The sequence below is a fragment of the Hemitrygon akajei genome, chromosome 7, assembly GCF_048418815.1.
Source record: "Hemitrygon akajei chromosome 7, sHemAka1.3, whole genome shotgun sequence".
Lineage (NCBI taxonomy): Eukaryota > Metazoa > Chordata > Chondrichthyes > Myliobatiformes > Dasyatidae > Hemitrygon > Hemitrygon akajei.
In genome coordinates this window covers 177,989,305-178,011,947 of record NC_133130.1, presented here as the reverse complement: position 1 = coordinate 178,011,947, position 22,643 = coordinate 177,989,305, and the positions used below count along the sequence as shown (strand labels likewise).

Genomic DNA, 22,643 nt, shown 5'->3' with positions numbered 1-22,643 from the left:
TTGCCACAAAGTATTCAGACACTAAGCACAGGAGCCAGGGACAGTCTCACAGCCTTGGCTTTGCAGAGAGGAACCCCCTGACTATCTGGGCCAGCGTTTAAATTGTCCAAAAAGCAGATCTCACCTCGCACTAGGACCCAGGCTCCGCCCCAGCAAATCACTCCAGGCCTAGGTATTGCTGCTAAAGAAGCTGTTCTCAACCTTTCCAAATCAGTTTAGCACTTAGAGCAATCCAACCTTGCCCAACACTCAACACCCTGCCCTTCAAGTCTATATGGGCTGGCGATATGAAGGTTTGTGGTGTTGTGGATAGCATGGAAGACTGGAAAGGATGTAATAGGATATAGATCAGTTGCAGATATGGGCAAAGAAATGGCAGATGGAGTTTAATCTGGCATAATGTGAAATGTTGCACTTTGGAGATCAAATGTAAGGGAACAGTATAATGTTAATGGTAGGACTCTTAACAGTGTTAATGAGCAGAGGGGCCTTGGAGAGGGCGCAGAAGAGGTTTATCAGCATGCTGTTTGGATTAGAGCGGCTAGACAAACTTGAGTTGTTTTTCTGTGCAGCAGTGGAGGCCAAAAGGAGATCTGGTATAGATTTATAAGATAATGAGAGGGATAGATAGAATGGACAGCCAGAATCTTTTTCCCTGGTTTGAAATGCCTAATACCAGAAGGCATACAGTTACGGTGAGGGGGTAAATTTAAAGATGATGAACTGGGCAAGATTTTTTACACAGAAAATGGTGGGTGCCTGGAATGCATTGCATGGGGTGGTGGTGGAGGCAAATATGGTAGAGGAGCTCAAGGGGCTCTTAGATAGACACATGAATGTGCAGAAAATGGAAGGATATGGATATTGTGTAAGCAGAAGATATTCATTTAATTGGGCATTTGATTACTATTTTAATTAATTTGACAGAACATTGTGGGCTGAAGGCTTGTTCCTGTACTGTACTGTTCCATGTTTTACATAATTGTAGGGAGTATCTTGTATCTAAATCTAAATAATTTACTCATATTGATCCAACAAAACTATTGAAGGATTTGTGGGTTATGTGCAGAATAATGTGGTATTATGCCGATTGTTTAAACCCTGGATTTTCCCCATTATATGGGTGCTTAGAATTCAGATGTGCTGTGGATTTTCAGAAGGCACTTGAAATCATTAAACTTACAGCATTAACAGAAAGCTTACACAATGTGTCACTGCTGAATGAAATTAAATTTGATTCGCTTACTGCAATTACTTACAAAGTGAAATCTAGCAATTTCATCGGAAAGACTAATAATGGTACCATAATGTATTCAATAAACGTTAAAATAGACCTGTCTTGATTTTAAGTATTCCTGGTTTTAATTGGTTGGTAAGCCTTAGTAAATATCACTCTAATTAAAGAAAATGATTAAATTATAGTAGTCTAGATTGCAAAATAAACAATGTTACGAAGGCAAGTTTCTCTCAACAAGGTTATTTCATAGATCAGGTATATGTAGTCCATTCAAGCATGAGGTTTCTTTTGCCAGATCACCACAGATTGGTTAACAGACGCAAAATAATTCTGCTTGATTTTAAAATTCTCATTTCTGTTTTTAAATCTCACAATGATATAACCTCTTCCCATCTTCGTAATATTTTTAGCTCTACAATCCTCTAAGACATCTCTACATTTCCTTTTCTGTAGTTTAAACATTTTAGATTTAAATTACTCTACCACTGGCAACTGTAATTTCAGCTGCCAAGCCTAAGCTCAGAAATTTCCTTTCTGCTTTTCTTTCCTTCTTTAAGATGCCCCTCAAGACCTGCCTCTTCAACAAATCTTTCATTCTGCTGTACCTACATTACTTTGTGGCTCTGTATTAAAGTTTGTTGAATATTACATTTAGGAAAGAATTTGGGAAATTTTACCGTATTAAAAGAACTTTATGAATGTTAGTGCTTTGGTTGTTATTCGCTTAGAACTGCAGAAAGTCTATATTAATTTATTTACCATTCAAATTTGCCTGTAGTTGGTTATTGAGTACTTTCAGAATACACAAACATTTTTATTAAGTTTTGTGAATTCAAAGTCTTTCACTAAATAAGGGTTTCAGTAAGTTATGATAACTGTGATTATCACTGTTTCTTTTACCCAAGTAAGTATTAAAATGTAAAGGAAAGGTGGTCTGAAATTTAATATTTCTTTACTTCACCCCTTCTCCCTCTCCTGGTGTCACCTATCACCTGCCTCCTTGTACTTCTTCCCCTCTTTCTTACTCTAACTTCTCCCCTTTTTCAGTCCAGAAGAAGGATCTTGGCCTGAAACGTCAACAGTTTACTCTTCCCATAGGAGCTGCCTAGCCTACTGAGTTCCTCCAACATTTTGTGTATGTTGACTTGCTACTTGGGTCTTGTGTTTACCTGGTTTGTATCCAGTAGGCTGAACTTGCTGAATGGCACTCTAACAAGGGTCTGTGTAGGGCCTAGGATTGGCAAACATTACAGCTGTCACATGGTTAGGCTAGAACATGGACCATCCACAAAATGGCTGAAGAAATTCTTTTACACATGATAAAATTGTGACCTCAGTAGGCTTGTTCCAGGGATGTTACTTCATTTTAGTGAACCATTTAAAATTTTAAAATATATTATTTCTCTTCTTGCCCTATCGCAGGACTGTAAAAAGAATCGTTTTAATGTGTGTGGGGTAAGGTTCAATCTATTCATCACACAATCAACCATCACAATGTACTTGTAGCATAAGTACCAACAGTATACATTAAATAATTTAAAAAGAGGATGAATTGATTGGCAAACTCTGCAGGCAGTTATAACTCAGCTCTTTTTCAAATGTCATATCATGAATAAACAAACAAATAAATAAATAATGGGGTAGCTGCCATATGCACGTTCACTCGCTAGAGAAATGATTTTATGCATAAAATAATCAAGGATATAGTGTGCTTAGTAATAATAAATCTGATATACTTACTGGAAATAGTACAAGAGTGCATACTCTTCTGGTCTTCCAGATTAAGGAGCAAATCATATTGTCAAGTGTCTCAGACTGTTTACCATGATTAGATTTTATAAAGAAATGCATTAAAATTAAAAAGATAGCAGCCGGAGTGGACTCAAAACAAAATAAAAGAAGTTACTTTTACAGAATCTTTAGAGAAGAGAATTCTGATGGGTTAATATAAAGACATTTAAATTTATAAGGCTTTGGGATGTATGGTAGCAAATTTGGATACCTATTATAGGCTAAAGAAGTAAAATGAGTCAGCACAGTACTGTGGGCTGAATGGCCTGTTCCTGTGCTGTTTTCTTCTATGATCTATGTTATGTTCTAAACACTTAGTCGTAATAGTGAGATTCGTGGGATTTGTTTATACAAAAGATATATGGAGGCTGAGGGATTCAAGGAAAATATATAAAAGGCACATCATAAAACCATGGGCCAAGGACAACCATTTATGCACAGAACTACAGTCAAAAAGGAGATCTTTTTCTGAAACAAAATTGTTGTGTGGGGTGAGTTGAAGGAATGGTTAGCAGCTCACAATGGTTGGATGGCTTGGGACAATGTTTTGTATGGCTGGAAGACAAATAGAAATGAATTTATCGATTATTAAAACACTCTAAAAAGGAATAGTTGGAAAAGCAAGGCTGGGTAAGTTAGGTAAGTCAGAAGGACAGAATGGATGAATTCAACTTAGTGCAGGAAAGGAGAATATTGAATAAACTGTACAAAAGTTCAAAGTAAAATTTTATTATAACAGTACATATTTCCTGAGGAGTATTTCCCGTCTCTATTTCCTGAGGAGACTGAGGTCCTTTAACATCTGCTGGACAATGCTGAGGATGTTCTACGAGGCTGTGGTGACGAGTGCTATCATGTTTGCTGTTGTGTGCTGGGGCAGCAGGCTGAGGGTAGCAGACACCAACAGAATCAACAAACTCATTCGTAAGGCCAATGATGTTGTGGGGGTGGAACTGGACTCTCTGACGGTGGTGTCTGAAAAGAGGATGCTGTCCAAGTTGCATGCCATCTTGGACAATGACTCCCATCCACTCCATAATGTACTGGTTAGGCACAGGAGTACATTCAGCCAGAGACTCATTCCACCGAGATGTAACACTGAGCATCATAGGAAGTCATTCCTACCTGTGGCCATCAAACTTTACAACTCCTCCCTCAGAGTGTCAGACACCCTAAGCCAATAGGCTGGTCCTGGACTTATTTCCACTTGGCATGATTAACTTATTATTGTTTAATTATTTATGGTTTTATATTGCTATATTTCTTCACTATTCTTGGTTGGTGCGGCTGTAACGAAACCCAATTTCCCTCGGGATCAATAAAGTATGTCTGTCTGTCATATATGTCACCACATACAACCCTGAAATTCATTTTCCTGTGGGCATACTCAGCAAGTCTATGGAATAGGAACTAAAGCAGGGTCAATGAAATATCAACCAGAGTGCTGAAGATAACAAACTGTGCAAATGCAAATATAAATAAATAGTAATAAATAATGAGAACATGACATAACAAGATAAAGAGTCCTTAAAGTGAGATTATTGATTGTGGCAACATCTTAATGGTTGGGCAAATGTGTGTAGTTATCTCCTTTTGTTGAATTGGCTGATGATTGAAGGGTAGTAACTGCTCTTGAACTTGGTGTTCTGAGACTCTTGTACCTTTTACTTGATGGCAGCAGTGAGAAACAGACCATGGCTTGGGCGATGAGGATCTCTGATGTTATATGCTGCTTTCCTACAATAGTGTTTCATGTAGATGTGCTCAATGGTTTGGGAGGCCTTTACCTGTAATGTATTGGGCCGAATCCACTACCTTTTGTAGGATTTTCCATTCAAAGGCATTATTGTTTCCAAACCAGGCTGTGATGCAGCCAATCAAGGCACTTTCCACTACAGAGCTATAGAGGTTTGTAAAAGTTTTTGATGTCATGCCGAATCTCCACAAACTCCTGAGAAAGTAGAGGCACTGCTGTGCTTTCTTCACAATTGCATTTACATACTGGTTCCAGGACAGGTGCTCTGAAATAGTAACAACCAGGAATTTAAAGTTGCTAACCCTCTCCACCTCTGTTCCTCCGATGAGGACTGGCTCATGGACATCTGGTTTCCCCTCTCCTGAAGTCCACAGTAAGTTCCTTGGTCTTGCTGTCATCGACAGAGAGGTTGTTGTTATGACACCACTTAGCCAAATTTTCAATCTCCCTCCTGTATGCTGATTCATCACCACTTTTGATATGACCTACAATAGTGGTGTCATCAGCAAACTTGAATATGGTGCTGGAGCTGTGCTTAGCCACACATCTATAGGTGTAAAGTGAGTAGAGTAGGGAGCTAAGCACACAGCCCTGTGGTGCACCTGTGCTGATGGAGATTGTGGAGGAGATGTTGTCGCCAATCCAAACTGACTGGGGTCTGCAAGTGAGGAAATCAAGGATCCGATTGCACAAGGAGTTATTGAGGCCAAGGTCTTGAAGCTTATGATAGGTGTTGAGGTGATGACAGTAATGAATGCCAATAAAGAGCATCCTGATGTATGCATCTTTGCTGACCAGATGTTTCAGGGTTGAGTGAAGAACCAATGAAATTGTATCTGCTGTAGACCTGTTTTCTTCTTCTCCTGCCTTTCAACTCACAAGTGGGCATAGGCCATCAACAACATCTTTCCAGATCAACCAGTCTTGTGCATATCTCTCCAGCTGTGACCATGTCATTCCCACTCTCCTGGCGTTAGTTAATACTTCTCTCCTCCATGTGGACTTGGGCCTACCTCGATTTCGCTTGCCCTGAGGATTCCATGTGAGAGCTTGTCCGGTGATATTGTTTGGGGGCTTCCTCAACGTGTGTCCTATATAGCACCACCATTCTCTTGATCTCTGTCTTAATTGGTGTCTGGTTGGTCCTTTGCCATAATTCTGTATTGTTCACATAGTCTGTCCATGTTAGCCCCAAAATCTGACGTAGGCATTTGTTGATGAAGGTCTGGATTTTTCTGATTACTTATGATGTCAGTATCCAAGTTTCAGAGCCATATAGGAGGACAGATTTGACATTTGAGTCAAAGATTCACATTTTGGTGCTTAACGTTAGTTCTTTTGCCGTCCAAACTGGACGTAGTATAATAAAGGCTCCTCTGGCTTTTTGGATCCTGGTCTTTACATCCTCATCAGTACCTCCTTTCTTGTTGACAATGCTTCCCAGATAGACAAATGACTCAACTTCTTCTAGAGGGGCATTTCTCAGGGTAACTGTGTTGTTTCCTGCATTTACTTTTAGTAATTTTGTTTTCCCTACATTGATGTGTAGCCCTAATTTCTGCGATGTGGAGTCTAGGAGATCTGTTTTCTCTTGCATTTGAGCATGGCTGTGTGAGAAGTGCCAAATCATCAGCAAAGTCAAGATCATCCAGCTGTCTGAACAATGTCCACTGTATTCCATTCTTCTTGCCATCTGTTGTTTGCTTCATAATCCAGTCCACCACTAGCAGGAAGAGAAAAGGGGACAGTAAGTATCCCTGTCGAACCCCAGTGTTCACCTTGGAAGTATCTGATAACTGACCTACATGGATTACTCTGCATTCCATATCTTCATAGATCTTCTTTACCAAGTTAGTTAACTTTTCTGGAATCCCAAAGTGCCTTATTAGTTTCCACAAGGTCTCTCTGTCCAGGCTGTCAAATGTTTCTTCATAATCTACAAAATTAACGTACAGTGATGTGTTCCATTCCAACAACTGTTAAATGATGATCCTAAGAGTTGCAATCTGATCAGTGCAAGACCTGCTCTGTTGAAATCCTGCTTGTTCATCTCTAAGCTTCTCATCCACTGCATTTTTCAATCTCTCTAAAATGATTCTACTCAGAACTTGCCCTGGCACTGAAAGCAACATTATCCCTCTGTAGTTTTTGCATTCCTGGTGATCTCCTTTCTTAGGGATTTTAACTAGATGTCCTATTCTCCAGTTCTTGGGTACTTCTTCTGCTTCCCAGACATTTTTTATGATGTTGTGCATCATTTCAATAGATATGTCTATACTGCTCTCGAGTGCCTCTGGAGGTATACCATCAGGTCCTGCAGCTTTACCATCCTTTAGGAGCTTGATTGCCATTCTGATCTCCTCTTTGGTAGGAGTGCCACAGTCTGTCTCTAGGTTGTTCTCTGCTTGTGGGATGACAGGTGGTTCTGGTGGTGATGGTCTGTTTAGAAGCTGTTCAAAGTGTTCAGCCCATCTTTGGGTCTGGTCCTCAACTCCTGTCAGAACTTGTCCTTCTTTATCCTTAATTGGTCTTTCCTCTGGTTGAAATTTGCCAGAGAGTTTCTTGGTTGTGTCAAATAGTCCTTTCATGTTCCCTTTTGATGCTTCCTGCTCTGCTTCTTTTGCTGGGTCTTCAATATAGTTTCTTTTGTCCATTCTGATGCTTGCTTTCACTTTCTTATTTGCTTCAGTATAGTTTATCTGTGTAATAGTCTTTGATGCTCTTGTTTTGCTTTTGTTCAGTGCATCCTTTTTTGCTTTTCTTAGCTCTATTTTCCTAAGTGTTTCAGCAGAAATCCATGGTTTGTGTTGGCAGACTTCTTCACATGTGCAGGTCCAGACATCTTTGGCTTGTTCCCAGATCCCCTCCACACTTGGTTCTTCATTTAAGTTCTCCAAGGCTTGAAATCTGTTCTGCAATACTAAGTTGAATTGTTGTCTTTTCCCCGGTCCTTCAGAAATGGTGTTGCATAGCTTTTCGTTTTGCTTGTCGCGGCATAATTCCTTTTAAATTTGAGCTGAAGCTGAAGCTTACCAATAACAAGATGATGATCTGATGCCACGTCTGCACCTCAAAGGACTCTGACATCCTTCATGGATCTTCTGAACTCCTTACTGATACAGATATGGTCGATCTGGTTTTCTGTTCGATGATCTGGTGAAATCCACGTTGCCTTGTGGATCCGCTTGTGAGGGCATATGCTCCCACCGATTACCATTTCGTTGAATGCACAAAAGTCTACAAATAGCTCTTTATTTAGTTACCTTATTGATACCAAGGTAAATGCTCTGATTATATATCCTTATTACTTTGAAGAATTAATTAGGATAAGACCATCTTTCATGCTCAGAAACAGTTGTCAACTACTATTAGGTTCAACACAAATAGTGCCCAAAACTTTCCTAATGTTATTGTTACAACTGTAAAGCGGTAGATAACAGTTTCTATTCAATTGCTCAGCAATTTCAAGAAGGTAACTAAATAAACAGGAGTAAATATTCAAGTTTTACAGAAATTATTCATAATTTGTAACAAATACGCATTCAGTTAAGGCACAACGATACAACTGAAAAAGTGGCCCAACCATGGGCTGAGGGAGTACTAAATCCAAGGAATAGAGTTATAAGCTTGCCAAAAAGCAGTAAGCCTGAGAACTGAAATGTTTTAGAATCCTGTGAAAGATGCCCAAGAAATTCATTTAAAAACAAGATTTAGTGAAAAGCATAAAAACCGACTATACGAGCTTTTGTACATATACAAAAGTGAAAAGGCTAGAGAGGACAAATGTAGCCCCTAGTAAACATATAGGAGAATTTACAATGGAGTAAAAGAAAATAGAAGCTAATCTTATATATGTATGTCTTCATAAAATTATAGAATCATGTATCACGGAAATGACTCAGCTCATCCTATCTATGCTAATCACACTTAACTGCATTAGGCCCAATCGCCTCCATACTTTTACTATCCAAGTACCTTTCTAAAGACCTTTTAAATACTGCAATTGCAATTTCAAACAATTATTGCAGACTTGTTGCAGACCGATAATAGCTATTATCTTACACCTTATACCTGAGTTTCACAAGCAATTGGATTACATTCAGCTGGGCATCAAGCAAAGGAGTCTTAGGCTGCCCTTAATATTATAGTGTACATAACTATTCAGTTAAATAAAATAGTACACACAGACATACACGTACACATATATATTTATATAAAGCAAATAAATCACCTTTCTGAATAGCTTGTATAGACGTCAATTATCAATGCACTTCAACCAATTTATATAAAGTCTTTTGTCCTTGAGCTCTGACCACTCTTTAACCAAAAGCAGATTCACTACTATCAAAATTAGGCACAATTTTTTCTTACATAGTACTTGCTTTTCTTAAAACAAAGTTTGTGAGTTCCAGTAGATCTCTACGGCTATACTAAAGAACAGTGCACAAGAATTCAAGATCTAAAATCTTGAAATTGTGCTCATCTCTATTTATGCTTCTAACCTTGTAAAGAAACATCAGCAAGGCACATAATTACACTACTTTCAAAGTTCCTCAAGGGTTTTGCTGTAAGTGGCATAACCTCTAATCAGCAACAGACTGTTGAATCACAAGTCACTGTTGTACACCAAAGAGAATATGTACAATAATTATGCTGCCTGTTTAGAATATAAGCACCTTGCAGGCAGACAGGTGAATCGTTTGTGTAATGTACCCACTTTCTAACATTATTATCACTTCATACTCCATTTTATCTGTAGAATAAAATTATCATCTAATACTGCACAATGAATGATACCCTAAATAGCAAATTGCTAAGTGGGAAATATAAATAACATTACAGAGCAATCCATTTATGAAAGCAATTTACAAATCTTCATTGAATCCCTGGATAATCTGATCACTGCAGGCTTTCTCTGTTTATAACACAATAAGGACCAGTGATCATCAGCAGAAATCTAAATGCCATCGTATAATAGGAAAGTGCACAGTAAATGCATTGCCAAACATCCTTGGTCAGTAGTTCTGTATATATTGTGGCTACAATACTTTAATCCACATAATTTTAAAGAATTTTGCATTGGAAAACATACATTTGTCCCTCTTCTTTAAACACTGTCTTAGACTGTATGGTGAACAATAAAATTCAGGGTAAACTTTTTTTCATGAGTAGCTGACTTTTTTACAAACCTTTAGTTAAATACTGTAAATACTTTTGTTATATACTAAAGGCACCATGGTAGCGTAGTGGTTAGTGCAATGCTGTAACAGCTCGGGGTGTTCCAGAGTTCGGAGTTCAATGCCGTGCCATTCTGAAAGGAGTCTCTCTGTGGAATGTGTGGGTTTTCCACCGGTACTCCGGTTTCCTCACACAGTCCAAAGACGTACCGGGTAGGTTGATTGGTCATTGTAAATTGTCCCATGATTAGGTTAGAGTTAATTAGGACTGTGGGGTTGCTGGGGTGATGTGGCTCGAAGAGTCAGAAAAACCTACTCCGGGCTGTATTGCTGAAATAAAATAAAATTAAAATATGGTCTTAATCCTTAATTTGTTATGGATTATGATAATCAGTTTGATGACCAGTTGGATCATTGAAATTGATTACTAGTAATTGATCAGTTATGATGATCCATTACAATCAGTAAGGTCATAAGACTATAAGACATAGGAATTATGCCATTTGGCCTATTGAGTCTGCTCCGCTATTCAATAATAGCTTATATATCAGTGAGGAGGGATGAATGGACAAGTGAATCATGTAGGGAGCTATCCCTGCAGGAAACAGAAAGTGGGGTGCAAGGGAAAGATGTGCTTGGTGGTGCTTTCTGCAGGGATTGCTCCCTACACAACTCCCTTGCCAATTCATCCCTCCCCACCTGGCATTTATCCTTGCAAGCGGAACAAGTGCTACATCTGCTTCTACATCTCCTCCCTCACTACCGTTTAGGGCCCCAAACAGTCCTTCCAGGTGAGGCAACACTTCACCTGTGAGTCTGTTAGGATCATATACTGTGTTAATAAATATATTCTACGTGCCGTTTATTTAGGGCATTCTTAAACTTACCAGAGAAAGAAGAATTAGTCTGTCAGTTTAGATTCTGAATTTTATAGTTTTAAAAACTGCTGAGAAAACTTGACCTGCAAATCAATTCATGATCCTCCTGTTAGACATTTTGAACTCAACATTAACTGTGCTTCAAGACATAATGATACTCAGTAGGGGGAGCTCTTCCCATGATCTGGAATGGATAGTGTTCCTTTGAGATATCCTGGTTTGAAAATGGATATAAAGCTTGCTAATGAGAGAAGAGTAATGAATTCAAAGGAGTATATTGCAAATGTAATTCAGGATCATATGAGCCTCTGAGAACTTCAGAATCAGGTTTATTATCACTGCCACATGTGAAATTTGTTGTTCTGTGTATATTGCAATACATAATAATAAAACCTATAAATTACAATAAAGGTATATATAAATAATAAGTTAATTAAGAAGTGCAAAAAGAGAGGACAAAAATACTGAGCTAGTATTCATGGGTTCATTGTCCATTCAGAAATCTGATGGCGGATGGGAAGAAGCTGTTCTTGAAACGTTGAGTGTATGTCTTCAGGCTCCTGTACCTCTTCTTTGATAGTAGCAGTGAGAAGGGAGCGTGTCCTGGGTGATGGGGGCCCAAAATGATGGATGCTGCCTTTTTGCAGTGCCCTGGATGCTGGGGAGGCTAGTGCCCATGATGGAGATGGCTGAGTTACAACTTTCTGCACCTTTTTGCAATCCTGTGCAGTGGCACCTCATACCAGACAGTGTTGCAACCAATTAGAATGCTCTCTGTGGTACATCTATAGAAATTTGTGTGTGACTTGGTTCATATCAATTCTCTTCAAACTCCTGATAAAATATAACCACTGTTGTGCCTGCTTTGTAATTGCATCAATATGCTGGGCTCAAAATAAATCCTCAGTGATGTTGACACCCACAAACTTGAAACTGCTCACCCTTTCCACTTCTGATCCCTCAACGAGGACTGCTGTGTGTTCCCTCAACTTCCCCTTCCTGAAGTCCATAATCAGCCTTTCACATCCTTATGGCGTTTCACATCTTGGAAATAAAGTTGCTGTGTAATTATATACTGATGAACATAATTAAGAATTTTTTTTATTCCAAAGCAACTTTCTATTTACACCCAACTTTTTCATGATTCCTGTTACTTTATTAAATTGCACCTAAGCAAAAAGACAAAATATACTGTAGCAACACACACAAAATGCTGGAGGAATTCAACAGGTCAAGCAACATCTACGGAAAAAGGACAATGGACATTTTGTCCCGAAACATCGATTGTACTTTTCCATGGATACTGCCTGGCCTCCTGAGTTCCTCCAGCATTTTGTGTGTGTTGCTTGGATTTCCAGCATCTGCAGATTTTCTCTTGTTTGTAAAGTATTCTGAGAATCTGATGTATATGTTTCCCTGCCAGGCCTACAATTGAAGGAAAACAGTTCACAACATCAGAAATGAGGGATATGAAAAAAAATCACCGCAATGGACCTCCAAATTTACAACTTTATAGCATAATGTTCAATTATATTTTAAAGATAAAAAATTAGCCATGTCTGCTTTGTACATATGGACTGTTTTAATGGAGTGCAAATATATTCAATTGTTTCAAACTATGAAAATTAAATACAATCTTCAATTTCAAATTACATGGCACAAGAGCAACTTTGAGGAAGGAAATATCTAAAGGAAGCTTTAGATGGTTTCTATTCTTCCTTTAGTACTTGCATGCCAAAAGGGATAGTAGTGTAGAACAGAATTGGTTTAATATTCTCATAGCCCATTGACATCACAGCTGTATTTTCCCTTTGGTTGTAAATTTATAGTCTATTCCCTTACTAAAACTTCATGATGATTGATATCCATTTAAAATTTGGAATAAAAGGGCCAATTTTGAGGCATGGAGTTAACTTAAGTTCTAAAGCAAGAGATTACTTCAAATAGGTATAAGTGCGATATAGCTATTTACTTACCTTCTGAGAATCTGATGTATATGTACTGTATGACATCTTATATATCAATGTCATAAATATACTTCATTATAGACATGATGAAAGAACTGTCAGCACCGAATATACATGATCATTTTATAATGTGTATTTCATTAAGACTCAAATTATTAGAGAAGTCCTAAAGATGTATTGCAGATGCTGTAAAGGGCAGAAAAAATTAATATACAAAGTAAATATAGCAATGTATAATAAATTGCTATATCTATTATACAAATGATATATGCTTATTTGGCCTCTTCAGTATGATTTTGTGTCAGTAGAAGACAATTCAACTGACCAAGATGGCATTCCGTCCTCCAGAAAGTCTCATTTGCTTTGGAATAACGTATCCTGAATGCAGACTTTAATATTGATTGATTATAATACTAACTTTATTGCTGGTGTGAAAACATCTTAATAGCTGTTTTGGGAGGACAAGGTGTTATCAAGGATGAGTAAGCTATCTGACACCCTGAAGAGAGAAAATTACAAAGAAAATAGGATTAGACAGTGGATGAGGGTGAAACTACACGGGGCTTTGCAGGCCTTGGCAATCTATCAAACCCTGTAGTGACCAGATGTTGCAATATATGACAGCACCTGTAAGATGTACCTGTTGTGGCATACTCACCTCTTAGTCCAAATGAGGTGTCCTCATACATATGAGACTTGCAGACTTCATCAAGAACTGTACCATTATATGTGATTGTGTTGTTTTTCCTGTACCAGGCACCACATACTTTATGTCCTATATTTCATTTGAATAGATTGTTGTTGTCGGATTGTTTGTCTTATTGCTATTGGTTGGAGCTAATTTACCATCCTGAAGAAAAATATTTTATCCAGATTTCTATTAGGTTTAGATCTTTGATTTTTTTTCCTCAAGATAAATAGATATGCTATAAAGTTTATGTTCAATAAAAAAACAGCTATTCACTTTTGAAGTTTACAACTGAATTGGCGTGAAGCAGGATAATTATAAAACTTTCCCTGCATCAGTTTCACCCAGTCCATCTGATCATACTGATAAAATGGTTATCAGATTAGGCACCAATGAAAAGTACAATCCCTACCGTATTTAGCATTTAGATTGACAGGACTGAGCTATAATATGCTTCAAAGCTGAAGCCTGCCTGAATAAAGAGGATTAATTCTTGAGCCAGCATGCTTCATTGAAGCTCTCATTACCAAACTTTGTCAGTGTCGATGTTAGATTTGATTGAAGATTATGGCATTTAGGTGCCCCCCATTTTCTGCAGATATTGCACCCATTGAATTTTCATACAGCAGGGACACGGTCAATACTCTAGCCTTTATCCTCTAATTCTACTTCATTGAAACTTCATCAACTTCCCCAATGAACTGGAAGAGGGAAATGGGTTTCACAAGAAACATCTTTCTTTTGTCAGATAATTTATTCGCTTCCTGCTCCCTGACGCTGAAAATTAGATTACAGCATTTAAATGAAAACAATAATCAAATGGGAGTCTTAATCAACGAATGAGGTTAATATTTTTTAACAGAACAAAGGCAAAAAGCACAGGAGCACGGCACACTCCAGGGAATTTCAACTTCAGATCTGCATTTCTCTTGTGTTTTTCTTTTTTAGTTCTTAAACTTCAAAGCTGTGTGCTGCATTTGTTTTTCCATGTAATGATTTGGTGATTAGTTGTAAGCTGGCAGGCTGATCTTCCTGCCAGAGAAGGAGTATCAAGTTTAAATGATGTTTTACATCATGAATAATTAAAGCAATATTCAATGTCCACTCTGTGAGTTAATGAAATATAAAACAAAGAAAAAGGTTCTTTTAAAAGAGTAGTCACATTAACATTCTTGTATATTTTACTTGCCTACAACTTGCTGAATGATCTTGCTTATTCCCATGTTTCAACAATAACTTGACTCCATTCTCAAAACTTTAGGTACACTTTTTTCATGGTGCAAATTTTATATTTTTGTTCATTACTAAGTTCAACACAATGTTTGCTACTGTTGATAAATAAATGTGATTGACCTTTGAAGTTTTTGGACAATGTGATATCCATTCTGATTGTGGACCACACTTATATTATTATAGTTTAAGCTGTCCCTATTAGTCAGCTGGAAACAGAAAACTTCTTGTCCGCTCAGGACTCTGACTCTGAGAATTAGAGTGATCTTCTAGCTTATGTATGTCAGTACACAGAAATGAGTGACAAGAAGTGTTTTAGCACCTCATCCCAATAACCTACGATTTGACAATCAATCTGACTTGCACACAAATTGGTAACTTGTGATATTGTGAAAAATTGTCAAAATTCAGTGATTCCTTTGAATACAGTATGAAGTTATGTCAATCTTCCCAAACCATTAATAGGGTATGCCATTCTAGCCTCCTTGAGAGAAGCAGTATTGAACTGCTGAACTGGTTATATGATTTTCCCAGATAGTTAAAAATAAGACCTTTATGTAAAACTTTTCACAATCTCAGAAGCAATGCAAGTATTAAATAATGTACAAATAAAATATGTATAACTTATTTTTTTCCCTGGATCATGCTTTTCTTAAATTTGTTTCTCTTTTCCTTTTATAATCTGAAAAATATAATTGAAGCCAATTTTGTTCTCTCAAGGTGGTTATATTTTTGTCTGAAAAGTGAGCAATATCAGGTGGGTTTTTGTAGAGGGCAGAGGATGGCTAAATAGTGTGTCATCTTCAATATTGCATAAAATAAGTTTGTAAATACCCAAAGAGCTTACATTGATTATGCTCATCATATGTATTTATTGGCTGAAGGACTTTAAAGGAGTATTTAAACCATGATGTGCAAGCAAGTAGGATAATTCAACACACACAAAATGCTGGTGGAACAAACGCAGCAGGCCAGGCAGCATCTATAGGAAGAAGCACAGTCAACGTTTCGGGCTGAGACCGTTCCTCAGGACTAACTGAAAGAAAAGATAGTAAGAGATTTGAAAGTAGGAGTGGGACGGGGAGATCCAAAATGATAGGAAAGGACAGTAGGGGGAGGGATGAAGCCAAGAGCTGGAAAGTTAATTGGCAAAAGGGATACACAGCTGGAGAAGGGAGAGGATTATGGGAAGGGAGGCCCAGGGAAGGGGGAATTATGGGAAGGGGGAGGGGAAGGGGGGGGAGAGGATTATGGGGAGGGGGAGGGGAGCTCCAGAGGGAGATGGTGAGCAGGCAAGGAGTGATTGTGAGAGGGGCAGAGAGAGAAAAAAGGGGGGGGGGATAATAAATAAAGGATGGGGTAAGAAGGGGAGGAGGGGCATTAATGGAAGTTAGAGAAATCAATGGTCATGACATCAGGTTGGAGGCTACCCAGATGAAATATAAGGTGTTGTTCCTCCAACCTGAGTGTGGCTTCATCTTGACAGTAGAGGTGGCCATGGATAGACATATCAGAATGGGAATGGGACGTGGGATTAAAATGTGTGGCCACTGGGAGATCCTGCTTTCTCTTGCGGATAGAGCGTAGGTGTTCAGCAAAACGGTCTCCCAGTCTGTGTCGGGTCTCACCAATATATAGAAGGCCGCACTGGGAGCACCGGATGCAGTATACCACACCAACTCAGTTCTATAGTAGAAGTATTAATCTTAATAAAAAAGTTACAGAACTACGGTAACTCTTCTTACTCGTGGATTGTCAGTAAGATAAACTGGTGTTCTAGTGAAAGGAAAAAATCTGAGTTAGAAGGACTGATACAAAATTGAGTGAGTAAAAGACTTGAATTTAAAAGTTTTGGATATTATCTTCCAGGGCATTACAAAGCTTACTATGGTAACACTGAGGCTTTAGTGGCATGTTATAGATGCAATAATTTATAAAGAACAACTTTGAAGTACAGTTACTAATGCAATGTAGGAAACATGACAGTCAAGCTTCACCCAGTCTGTTCCCATGAACAGCAATGTAATAATGATTGGATAGACTGTTTTAGTGATATTGATCGAGGAGGCAAATAATGGCCAGCCAGTGCACAGGAGTGAACTCCTCTGCAGCTTCAAATAATACTTTGGGATCCATCTACCTATGGGAGCAGACAGAGACATGATTTAATTTTTTATCCAAAATTGGTACATCTAACAATGCAGCACATTTTCCGTACTGCACTAGATTTAAATAAGCATATCTGATATTGTAACATTTGCAGCCTTAAGATACCCAACAGTCACAGTCACCAAAGTACTTTAAACACAAGTTACTGTGTAACTTAAGCAAATAAAGCAGCTAATTTTCACACAGCAGTATCTTGCATAAAGCATTGGCATAAATGACTATCATAAAATCATACTCCATCTACTATATTACAATGCTGGTGTTAGTTCCTAACAGGATAAATTAAATACTAATAGAATTTATTTATACTCCAGACAAGACTTTTTAAATGTGCAATTATTTCTGAAATGTAGTTAATAGTGATCCTAAGAATATTAACAAGACAATCCAAAATGAGGCAAAATAATATATTTTAAGGGCTTCATAGAAAAGTGAAGGTGTTCAGTCAAAATCTCCAGGAAACTTCAGTTTACCAATCAAACAGTTGCTTAGAGCAGTAGTAAAAATTATTAACTGCCTATACAAAACATGGCTAGTTATATGGCAACAGGAGGAAGTCAGAGACGGGATAAAGCTGAGGATAAGTACAGTTGCTTATGCAGCCATGAATAATTTATTGAAATAGTCATTTGTAAAGGTTATAGCAACATGAACTAATAATAAATGTTCTCAACCAAGGGTTCCCAACCTTTATTATGCTGTGGACCAATACCATTAAGCAAGGGGTTTGTGGATCCAAGGCTGGGAACCCTGGTTCGAGACAGGCTCAGGATTCACATTGAACAAATCCTGAGAGATAAGTGAAAGCTATCCATGATATCATGACAGGCTGGGAAGAAAGAGTTGTGAATTGTTGACAGTTAGCATTAGGGAATCACTTTGATAAATTAGATGGATACCCAATATAGCTTATGAAGACTTAATACAAACCATTTAATATATATTTTAAATATTAGAGAAGAAAATAACGAGGAGATCTATGTGACACTGAGAAGCTTCATGAAGGAGTGGTTACTCACTGCTTATATTCAAGAAATGCTATAACATGCATGTAGTATCATACCTTCCAATTTCACTTCCAATCTAAATTGAATCAGTGTTATTATGACCTAGTAAAGGTAACACAGATTCAGATGTAAAAGACCAGATTTTCTTGAGTTTTCTAAAAAAGAAACCTTATGTAAATTGTTTGCTTAAATTTCCACAAGCCCTATGCCAAAGGATTCAAGTTATATTTTAAGAATAGAATTAGTCGAAAGTCAGCAAACCACAGAGGAAAAAAAGTGCTGGGCCAAATAATGCTTAATCTAGCACACCAAAAAAGACCTTTCTACTCCATGCTCGCCTTTTGCAATTGTGTGAAATAAATCACCCGGAGATCTGGATTCCATAGTTGTTCTGCAAGGAAGAATGAGTTGTGAGTCGTGATGAACCTGAGGCTTCTTGCCTGGAGTGTTTTAATAGCCTTTTGACAAGTTGCCTATTAATTGCTTTTAGACATTTCTGATAAAGGTATTTGAAAAGTCCAAATATATTTAAATATTATTTTGTTCTATGTTATTTTAAATAGGTAGATATAAAAGTTTACATTAGTCAAAAATAAGTAAACCATTTTCTTACACATTTTTAAAATCAATTTCAGGAATCCTATTCAAATGAAAGGGGTAATGCTGCCTAGGCGAACCTTATTTGGTACAGGTTACCCTACACTATCACCATTCAGGTTACAGGAATTCACCCTTATGGAATTCACAGATTACTACCCAAAAAAATACAAGAGATGGAATTTATGTTGGTGGGGGATATGGGGGCAAAAGTTAAATAAAATGTGGAAGAAATAAAATTTGTCTTTTTTTCAACTCACATTTGCTAGCACACGCACAGATGCATTTGCAGGTTTTTTTAAGCACTCTAGTTTCATGTTGTTAAGATTAAACACATACTTGATATGCTACAACTAATTGTTATGAGTTATACCACTAAATTATCTTACCTATATTTGATATACCTAACACTATCACTTTCCAGCTTTCATTTTATTTTTGCTCTAGATTATAGCATCTGTACTCACTTGCGTCTTCAAAAGCAACTGCTGGCCACTCTATTTTCTATGGAAACTGCTGAGAGAAAAACATCCCGTAGGAATGTACCTCTACTTACAACATAGGATTCATTGGGAAATAGAGTTACATATTACGCAATGTCTTCATAACATGGGGGTTGCCAAATTTGAACTTGAGAGTTGATTGTGAAATACCACTGGCCAGCATCAGGAAAGTCAGTAGCGTTAGCCTGAACTCCAAGAGAAGGTCTATGCTGAAATTTCCTTCACCATACAAATGCAGTGGTTTAAGAAGGACTATCACATATCTATTCTAGGCAACTAAAGATACACAATAAATATTTTCTTGTTCACAGTAACTACATTCTAAGAAGGAACTGTAAAAAGTTTGAGGTACTGCACATTAATAAGAAAAACAGATGCCAAGTACCAAATAAATAATATCGAAGTCAAAGCCCAGAGGCCGAAGCTTGGAGACCAGAGGCTGGAGGCCTGTCCTAGGTGGGTGGGTGGAAGGGAGGGTAGGAGGGAGGAAAGGGACTTGTTTTTATTGTTTTTTTCGTTGTTGCAGTGTTCTGTTCTGTTGTGCTTTGTGATGTTCTGTTGAGCATTGCGGATGTGTGATGTTGACACCAGCATGTGTGGCAGCACTTCCCAGCACATACTTGGATATGTTGGTAGTTATTGCAAATGACCCATTTCTCAAGTTAGCTAAATGTCAAGCAGCAAGAAAATTTTACAGTATAATACAATAAAGGTAATCACATCATTTAAATATAAAAGTTGAAAAGAAATGAGACTTCTGCCATTCCTCAAATTTGGATTGCCTCAAAAGAAAAAAAAATACAAATACATTTTGGTATAAGAAGGATAATGCACTGAGTAAGGTGCTCTTCACGTCATGCAATATTGACAGATCATCCTTTTTCTATTTTGTGAGATACCTTGCAGATTTAGATAAATCTAGACAATAACACACGTGAGCTCCAACTCTCCTCGTGATATGTGCATATTTTTGTATCTGTTCAAATGGGAATGGGATGCTAATGTATAACCAAAATTGGATTTTAATATTTATAAAGTACGTCTTTACACAGGATGAATTCAAATAATAATTACATAAAAGTTAACGAACTCTGAAAGCTGGTAACTCTCATAGGAATCCTCGTGTGGAAGACAAAATAGTGTTTTATACATCTCCATCTGGTTTAACTAGAAATGGTTCAAATATGTCATAAAGTGGTCTATCACTTGCTGTTTTTATTTTATCTTTCAATAAATACCCCAGCTGCTACTGTCTTTTCCTTTGCATCGTTGATCTATTAGTTTTCTACACAGAATGGGGTTTATAAATCACCATAATACAGCTTAGAAATGACTGTGCTAAGGGTTGGAAAAGTAGATTCTAACTAACGGCCCCGGCAGGGAGCAAAAAAAACTCGCCTATGCACCATCTTCGACAGGTTACTGATGGTGTTTGTTTTCTGTGTCTGTGTGAGTGCCATCAGGGCAGGACTACAGGGATCCCTCTGCATGCTTCTCAGCCATATTTTACACTCTCTCTGCCATTTAGCAAGAAACAGCTTATTTCAAACTCGAGTGGGGGGGGGATGGGAGAACAAAATTGCAGTAGAAAAGGAAAGGTGGCACTGGGAAGAAAGAGTGGAAACATAGGAAAAGGTGATACCTTTCTGTATGTTGAAAAGTGCTTCATTAAACACATCAGTGTTGTGTTTTTGTAAAAAATAAATGCCAGTTTTAGATCATGTATAAAGCCCCACTATGACAAATAGCTAGCAGGAAGATGAAGATGCAGTAACTAAAGAGGCATAATTAGCATAATATTTAAATAGGTTATTGCATTTATTTGTGGTAAATGTAGTTCACGTCTCCTTACAGCTCCATATCCTGAACAGACTGCACAGTCAGAGGAAACAGGCATTAACAATCCAGCAGGCTGTAATCTTTGACCAAGTTCCGTATTTAACAAATTCAAGCAAATGTTGAGCAGATTATATAGGCTCTGTTAATCATCTACTCTCATACAATTTATACAAGACTGCTTACTTCTCAACTGAATTTTCTTTTGGACAGTCATTTTTCTCATCTTAAATTATCACAGTTCAAACACATAAATGCAAATATAATTTAAGATCTTAAACACAAGAATTGTTCCATAAAGGAAAGATTAGTATTAGAAATTGTTGCAAATGTGAAGAAATCGGTCAGCACAGTACCGTAGTGATTAGCACAATGCTCTTACAGTACCAGCAACCGGGGTTCAATTCCCATTGCTGCCTGTAAGGAGTTTGTACGCTTTCCTGGTGACCACATGGGTTTCCCCTGGGCACCCCAGTTTCCTCCCATATTCCAAAAACATCCTGGTTGGTATGTTAATTAGTCATTGCAAATTGTCCCATGATTACTAGGATTAAATTGGGGGATCGCTGGCTATTGCGGTGCAAAGGGCTGTATGTCAATAATGTTTTTTAATTGTTGTAGAGCCACAGAATAACACAGCATAGAAATAGGCTCTTCTGCCCACTGAGTCTGCACTGACCATTCAAACACCCACCTACACTAATCCCACTGATCTTGTTTTATTTATTTTCCACATATTTTCATCAGCTCCCCCCAGATTCCACTACTCATCAACATAACATTTAAAATGGTCAATTAACCTATCAATATATGGAAAGAAGCTAGAACACCCAAAGGAAATCACAAGAACCTACAAATTTCACAGCCCCAAACAGTACTGAACCCAGGTCACCGTCACTGAGAGGCAGCAGTTCCATTATCTATACTACTCTGAATCAGAGAACTGGTACTTAGTGAAAAAGGAAGGATTCACATTCTAGATTCATTTGGAGCAGTCTGGAAAAGTACATGGATGCAACAACAGCTTTGTGGATGAGATAAAGCAATAGAAGAAGATTCAACTGACTAATAAAATATTTGTGGAAAATAGAAAGGCGAAAACAGGAAATTAAACAAAAGATGGCATAGCTGGTGAAAAAATAATGGACAGTAGAAAGTAAAAGTCAAATTAGAATGGTGTGTGTGTATATATATGTATATATGTATGTATGTATATTTAGGCACAAAACATTTAAATGAATGACAAATTATGAATCATTAACAAAGGATTTTTTATAATTCATTCAAGGGATATGAGTTTTTCAGGCTGAGCCAACATTTAATTGCTCATCTTAATTCCCTTGAGAAGGTAGTGGTGAGCTGCCTTCTTGAACAGCTGCAATTCTTAAGGTCCCAGGTACAATGAAAGAAAAGCAATATACTTCAAATCAAGTAGGTGTATGGCTTTGGAGAGTAACTTCTGCCGGGTTGTGTTCACTTACTTTTGTTGCCCCGTGTCCTTCTCGCTGATAGAGGTTGTGGGTTTGGGAGGTACTGGCTGAGGAGTCTTGGTGAATTTTGGATATCATAATTGCGCGTCAGTTGTGTAATTAATTTCACAGATGGTGAAAATTTAACGTATGGCCGTGTAGATAAATGCGATCAATGTTTATTTTGTGTTCTTCTTGAGGATGTAAGTGTAACAAAGCACATCTTCTGAATTGCACCTGGAAAAGAAAAGAACGTCCAGGACCTTATGCCATATCAATTCAGATCTTCCCTCATTTTCATTTTATTATCCATTACCCATGTTATTTCAAACATATTC

At 37.7% G+C, this 22,643-nt stretch overlaps 1 protein-coding gene and 1 long non-coding RNA gene across 6 annotated transcripts in view; one reads left to right on the top strand and one right to left on the bottom strand.

Annotated features, from left to right (window-relative positions):
- cfap77 (cilia and flagella associated protein 77) overlaps positions 1–22,643 on the top strand; it is a 148,609-nt gene that overhangs the window by 17,393 nt on the left and 108,573 nt on the right. The gene's annotated exons all lie outside the window — the stretch shown is intronic.
- Positions 11,152–22,643, bottom strand: part of LOC140731220 (uncharacterized) — a 102,470-nt gene continuing 90,978 nt past the window's right edge. For 3 of the 4 annotated variants that reach the window (XR_012099752.1, XR_012099755.1, XR_012099753.1), the window contains one exon: positions 20,800–22,542. This is a non-coding gene — a long non-coding RNA (uncharacterized lncRNA). Of the gene's footprint in view, positions 16,865–20,799; positions 22,543–22,643 lie in introns of those variants that run through there. The other variant, XR_012099754.1, reaches the window with a different exon arrangement.